We start from the raw sequence: 7,861 nt of genomic DNA, 5'->3' as shown, positions 1-7,861 counted from the left end.
CAAGTCACGAGCTCTCAGGTTCTATTTCCTTCCCCTTATCTCAATATTATTACATCCTCTAGTGTTGTTTCGACTGCTCCTCTGCTCAAGAGATTTATTTGTGTCGTAGGCTTAGCCACCGTTCTTGAGATAGGAGAATTTTCTTCACGGTGTCGGATCTGCTCGTTCACATCGATGGCACGGACGGTTTTTGGACGGTGAATGTCTCTCACTCCGTCAGCCTTCGAGTCGATCACACAGGTCATTGGGAGCTTGGTCAGGCTGCGACATTTCTCCGTGTTGTCACCTGACTAACTCCTCAGATCAGTCGGATACTATGTGTTTTCTCATTGATTTTTCTATACTTGCACGCATCTTATCACGTCCTTGCATCACTTTCGTGGTCATTCCCTGTGGTGTATCACAAACTGCTTGACCCGGTCGTCGTGTTACATCACTTGGGCTGTGAGAATGGGCGGGGGATTTATGAACCCATCTCCGATGACATCCCTTCTAGCCCTCGGGCATTTTTATCTTCTCCTACTTCAAAATTATCTTCTTTTTTGTGGCATCAACGCTTGGGACATCCATATTTTGAAAAATTGAAGAAAATATTTCCTTCTCTAACTCCTTTTTTGTGTGAGTCATGTCAATTAGAGAAACATCATCGTTCTTCTTATCCACGGTGTGATTGACCGCCCACATATTCTCCGTTTGGCCTAGTCCATTGTGATGTGTGGGGTCCTTCCTGCACTCCTATTGCTGGCCATCGGTACTACATTGGCTTCATTGATGACCATACTAGAGTCAGTTGGAACTATCTTCTCCACGATCACACCGAAGTTTCATCTAAAATCATTCAGTTCTTCAATGAGGTACAAAATCAATACTCCACCATTCCAAAAGTCTTTCGTAGCAATAATGCCTTGGAATTAGTTCAAACCTTCTTTAGAAATCATGGTATAATTCATCAAACCTCATGTCCTCACACCTCACAACAAAATGACATCGCCGAACAAAAACACTGCTCCCTACTTGACAAAGCTCACACACTTCTTATCGAAATGCATGTCCCTCAATATCTTTGGTCGGACGCTATTCTCACAGCCACATACGTCCAAAACTGCCTCCCCTCCATGGCCCTCAACGGTGACATTCCTCTTCATAGTCTTCCTCTGAATGCCACTCTTTTTTGTTTACCTCCACGAGTGTTTGGCTGCAATGCCTTCGTCCAAGATCACTCCCCATCTCTTTCTAAACTAGCTCCTCGTGCTCAAAAAAGAGTCTTCATTGGCTACTCTCAGACACAAAAAAGGTACGTGTTTAATTTTCCACATACCCTGACTTATGTCATCTCCACCAACGTTACATTTCATGAGGATTGATGGCGCACGCCATCTCGATCCGTCATCCCTGCCACCCGCCATCGTCCTCTACCGCAAGGTGGAATTATGCTCAACATTATCGTGTTTTGATTTCTGTCGTTCCCTCCGTCTAGTCGTGTTTCTGTTTTGCTCAGTCCCGTCCAGTTGTGTCGTCGTATCTGTGTAGGTCATTCTATCCGCATCGTGTTCCTTCGTCGTCGTGTGGGCGGGGGTCCTCACTCCCCTCCCCTCCTCCCCACTTCTCCTTTTTCTGTTATGTTTTGCTTTCTTCCTTTTTCCCCCCTTTATTTTGTAATGGGGGCCCATTATATAAGGGCCCCCAAATGATCCACTACTCCCCTCCCCTTTAAAAGCCCGTTAGGGGCCCATTAATTCCCCTACTTAATGGAACAGTGGGCGCCCTAATTGATCAGACTTGTTTTTCTTTGAATTGGGAATTTTTGTTAAGGAAAGACAAGTATCCCCCTCTTGCACCAGGAAGAAGGGAGGGTGAAGGCAAGAGGAGGGCGGAAGGAAGACGAAGAGGTGCAAGGGGAAACTGAAGAATTTGGCGACGCTAGTGTGATTGCATCGGACAGCCGATTCTTTCACCCTTCCCCCCTTATCTTCTCTCCACCAGACAGGGCCTACGTCGGCTCTTCGCCATTCGCACGAGAGGGGTCAACCTCCCCATCATCAGTGCCATGGGTGTTCGTCGACGCCAATCGATCCGTCGTGGAATTTACAATCCACAGCTGACAACAAGTCCCCCCTTGGTGGTCAAACGTCAAATTCTCAGTCGAATCACCTCTCTAGTGAATTTGGGTGGTGAATCAGGACATTGATTTTGGCCGCGAATTGGCGGAAGCCCCCACTTCCGCTCTGATCGATCCACATACAATTCTCAAAGCTCCAGCGATTAATTTTGAGATTCACCCTTCCTGGAGCGGTTATTCTCTCCTCATGATTGTGGATCGTGCACACCAACGGCCGGCGACTCCCGCGACCACCGACGTTGGTCTAGGTCCTTGCTAAGCCTGCTGACGACGGCCAGGTTGAGCCCGACCAACCGTTATCGAGCAGGACCTACGACCGACAACCCGGTGTCAAGAAGTTCTGAATTGACCCATCATCACCAGTTGTCCTGACTCCATCAACCGAGCTGGATCCACTAGACGCAGATTGAGCAACGTTGTTCAACCACACGCAGACATCCCGGTCAATTTCTCGTCGCCTTTGAACCGCCAATCCTCCCGTGCGGCTACTGGTGGTCACCACGGCCCCACGTTCTGTCACCAAGATGACCCACTGCTCACGGCTGCCAATGGACTCTGTCTGCACCAGCCCCGTAGGGACGCGCTAGCCGGGTTCCTCACCTACTTGAGCCGAAGCTTCGTCTCGCACCGCCCCTCCTTTGGCCCCTCCTTCACTCTCCGCCGATCCCTCTCTGGCTCCTCTCCATCGCACTCACTCCGGTCACCACATCGATGAACAGCCTGCACGATGAGCCACCCGACGACGAGGTACACCCTCTCTCCACCGCTTGTTATTTTACCTTATGTAGTATACCTTCGTCTTGATTCCTCTGCGCTCGGGCTAGGTAGGTGAGAGAGGAAAGAATTGAGAGAAAACTATGATGTAATCGAGTGTCTTACCAGTACGGACGAGTCTCTCCGTTGCGTGCCAGCCTTACGGATTGATTCCGTTCAGTGGTAGACGTCCTCTTTGCTCCGACGAGGTTCGAGAGGCCACCGTCGGCGTCACTCGGTGACCCCGTCCAAGCTTGGGGCTCGACACCTCCCTAACGGATCATAGCCTGCACGTACAATACGTAGGACATTCATTTTTGCACCGTAGTCACATCGACCCATTAGGGTTTATCCGTCGGATGATGACACCGTCGATGTTTGATATCACCATCCCGTATCGGTATCGAGCCATCATACGCGGTGCCGATCGGACAACATCCTAGACGATGTCTAACATCAAGGAGTCTCCCTTCTTCTATCTAGAAAGAACTCCTCATGTTCCCGTAACACCTCCACCATGCTTCTCTCCTCTGCCCGATATTATGGATTCCCCTTCTATTCTCATGAGTCGAGGATCTGATTCATCAGCTCTCACTAGATCCTACAGGGCTCAGCCTCCTTCACCGGTGCCCAATGTAGATCCGAGATGTCAATGTTGTAACATGCAAATGGGTGTTCACAATCAAACACAATCGCGATGGGTCAATTGCCAGACATAAAGCTCGATTGGTTTCTCGAGGCTTCACCCAAGTATATGGGATTGACTACACAGAAACTTTCTCTCATGTAGTTCGTCTCAATTCCATTTGAGTTATTCTCTCTTTGGCAGTTAATCAGGCATGGAGTATGCATCAGCTTGATGTGTCTAATGTGTTTCTTTATGATGATTTGGATGAGCAAGTGCTCAGGTATGTCATTTGAAAAAGGCTATCTATGGCCTTTTTCACGCATGGCTTGCCAAATTTGGTGGACTACTCAAGAATTTTGGCTTCACCCCGTGTCAGGCCGATCCAATGGTGCTCACCAAGAGCACTAATGCAGGTATTATCATACTTGCAGTCTATGTGGATGTTATGCTTATTATCGGCAGCACCAACGAGGGTATTCGGGCCACCAAGGCCTATCTCATGCATCATATTAGTCTGCATGACTGGGGGACTCGTCGGTACTTCCTCGGCATTGATTTTGCTTATCACGGTGACAAAGTCTATCTCTCTCTCTCTCAAAGATAGTATGCCCTAGATATACTCCAGGAAACTGGAGTTATGGGATGCAAGCCGGCATCATCTCCTATGGAGGCTCATCCATATTTTTGGGATACTTCATCGCCACTCCTAGCTCATGCTGACTAGTATCGCCGATTGAAGGGGAAACTCATCTATCTCACAATGACATGCCCCGACATTCCATATGTTGTTAGTGTCCTTAGTCAGTTCATGCAGGAGCCACATGAAGTTCATTGGGCAAGAGCTTTACGAGTACTTGAGTATATCAAAAGTGCGCCTAGGAGACCAGGTCGACTCGACCGGGTCTGACCAGGCAGACTCGGCCAATTCTGACCAGGTTGACCTGGTCAACCCAGACCGGGTAGACTTGGTTGAATTGGTCAGGTCTGACCTGGTCGGCCTAGAAGGGGTCGACCCGGTCCAACTGACCGGGTCCGATCCGGTCGAACTGGCTGACTTAGTCTGCATTGGCTTGGTCGAACCTGCTTGGTTTAACCCATCACAATAGGCTGACCTAGTCCGAGTCGACTCAATCAAATCAGTGCGGGCAGACCCGGTCCCCCTGGTCGACTCAGTTGAATCCCACCTGGCTAGATACTTGGTCGACACGTCTGAAGTCGACCTGGCCAGTGCGGCCCGAGATGACTTAGTCCACTTAGATCAAGTTCACTCAACCGATTCAGTTCGAGTAAACTCGATTGATTTGGTCATAGATGTTAGAGCCGAACCGGCTCGTGATGACTCATCTGACCTAGGCCGCATGGACCTAGGCCTAGCAGCATAGACCGCACCGATGGAACCCGCATGAGATGAGAAGAGAGGTCTAGAGATAGCAGGGTGACTGATAAGCCGAAAATAGGGGTGAAAATTACGCAAATTTTTAGCCCTTGTCGTTGTGAATTTTTGGCCTATGCAATAAAATTTATAAAACTCTACTTAATATGTATAGTGATAAGTATGAGTGTCGTCCAAGGGAGGCAAGTAGGAATTTCAATTTGATTTAATTTTTGGTGTTTTAGATCCTAATTAGAGTGAATTTGATCTTCAATGAGGATCAAGTCACCCTAATTAGGTGAGAATTTAGAGAGGGGGGTAGGAGAGATGGGAAGATTAGAAGAATTAAGAGCTCTAAATTTCCTTCTTTGATCCTAATTAAAGGATCCAAGAAATCATTTAGAGAGGTTGAAAGAGGGTTCTTAAAATGAGTTGGGTTGGTTTTTCAGATTGATAAGTCAGAACTAAAATGGGGTAAATTGAGACTTCTAAAAATTAAAACTAAATTTTTTTATAATTTTCTTTTGTAATGCAATTGAATGCCCAGGTAAAATTCCTCAATTTCTCCTCTCAATCCTAATCAGGGCTTGTACATGACGCTCAAGCGACTTAGAAGTTCAGACTAGAATGGAGATGAAGAAACAAACAACTTAACCTATTTCATTCAAAATGCACAAAAGTTTGAATACAATGAAAGAAAAAAATACCAAAACTGTTGATCCAGGCTGGGACTCCTCTCTGTCTTGCAGCTGTGATGAAGCACCCTCCAGAATGAGCTCCCCCTCTTGAAATTCAGCTTTTATACTTAGGTTATAGGGTAAAAATCACCATTTTACCCCCATTTAGTACTTAATATTTATCTATCAATGTAGGCTAGATCTTAATGATCTAACCATACAGATAGAAAGAGGGGATCAAGACGAACAAATACATAAAAAAATCATCTCAATCGGACTTCAGGATAAAAAGTTATTAATAAATCAATTTTAAACCAATTTAATCCATTGGATTTAAAATTGATTTATTTATTAGTTTCGTTTTTAAACACGCAATGACGTGTCGCTCTCTCATTGGCTGGTGCATTTTGAATCCTCCTTTTTGCAGAAAAGTCCTTAAAAAGCCTGGAATTGCTTTTGGACGCCGCCCAAAAGTAATTGCGTATATGCCCCTGGCGCACTCTCTCTCCTCCGATTTCTCCTAAAACATTAAAAATATATATTAAAAATTGCAATAAAACCCTGAATGATTTTAAATAGGATCTTTACGCCTGCCGTGGCGACCGAGAGCTGTTTTCTGGGTCTTTTTTCAACGAAACGTTGCAAAAAGGCCCCGAAAAGTCTAGAAATTGCATAAATACATTTTTTTCTCCTATAAATATGCCCTTTTTTCATAGAATAAATGCATTTCTTCTTGAAATAAATCCCAGAAAATTCCTAAAAATTCGTTAAAAATTCTAGAAAATTCTAGAAAATTTCCTGATTAATTCCCATGTTGATAAATGTCGAAATAAACTTTTTAATGTGCCATTTTCATCCAAAAATAATTATTTCGAGCTTCAATAAATCCTTAAAAATTCATATAATTAACAGAAAATTAGGGAAATATCAGAAATTACTTGGAAGCATTATTTTTGTGTAAATATATGATAAAAACTCAAATTTAAGCCTTTTAAATGCATAAATCATGCTAATAACATGAAGTAAAGACCGAAATTAAGGTGTTATCAGCGACCATCCGGATCAACATTACCAAAGACCTAGGCGGTGACAATGGCTGGACATTCACAAACGGCTGTCATCCAACCACCCCCCAAAACCACACTTTCCCCCCTATACGATGATAGGACTCCAAAGCGAGGTTATACCGAATCCGAGGGAGTGCGACTTATTGCATTATCCAAAGAGGAGGTCTCGCAAATGGCAGCATCATTCACTTACACTCTAATAGGGAGATTCGCTGCTAAGCGACCCTACATCAATGACATCACTCGAGTATATCTAGCATTCAAGAACTTTCTTGAACCGATGATCATCGAGGCTCGTAACCATCAGAGTGTATTTATCTACTTCCAACAGGAAGCTGACTTCCAAAAGGCTTGGAGTTGTACCACCTGGACTATTAGTGGATCCACGATGCATACCTACCGCTGGATGGCAAAGTAGACGAGCTCACAGAATCATTCACATGTCCCCGTGTGGATAGGCTTTCTAGGACTACGATCTCACCTCTTTACGCCCACAGCCCTAGAGTCACTAGCAGATGCTGTCAGGTCCCTTATACGACTGGACAAAGATGTTCCCTTATTCAACCTCCCTGGATATGCACGGGTCTGTGTGGAGATCAATATCCTAGCGCCTATCCCTCGTATGATACTTATTCAGAATAGGGATGAGCTGATCCACCAGCCCATTGTGTATGAGAATCTCTCGTAATTTTGTACGATTCTGTACACAATGCACTCTTTTGGGCCATAATATCCACAGGTGTCGTCAGAAAGTGATGCAGACCATCTCGGCCCCTACGGTAGAGTACCTCCCCCCATTGCCATACGAAGACTACATTGTCGAGGCAAAGCCCAGTACCAAAAGGCATCAGAAACTGACTCCTATCACACGACCCACCCCCACACCGCAAGGTGTGTTGAGTGTGCGTCCCTCCCTACCTCAGGATCCCGTATCAATCAAACCTACTCCAGCTAGGCCTACATCCACGGTTGCTCAGTGGATGAGAAAGGGTGATGATAAGCGCCCCAAAACCCCACCCAAGACAAAAGCCCCATCTACTATCCACTTATCGGACAAGTGCAAAGAGGTTATGACCCAGACACTAACCTCGAATGCATTTGCCCTTTTAGAGGCACCTAATGGATTAGAGATGCGAGGCCACACTGAGGAAGGGACGAGTCACAGTACCCCACATGTTGCTCAGACTTCTCCTCCACCTAGCTCCTCTTGGCCCAACTCTTCTCAATCATCTCTAACACTCTATA

The sequence above is a fragment of the Wolffia australiana genome, chromosome 17, assembly GCF_029677425.1.
Source record: "Wolffia australiana isolate 7733 chromosome 17, ASM2967742v1".
Taxonomy (NCBI): domain Eukaryota; kingdom Viridiplantae; phylum Streptophyta; class Magnoliopsida; order Alismatales; family Araceae; genus Wolffia; species Wolffia australiana.
Note: the sequence above shows the minus strand (reverse complement) of the source record.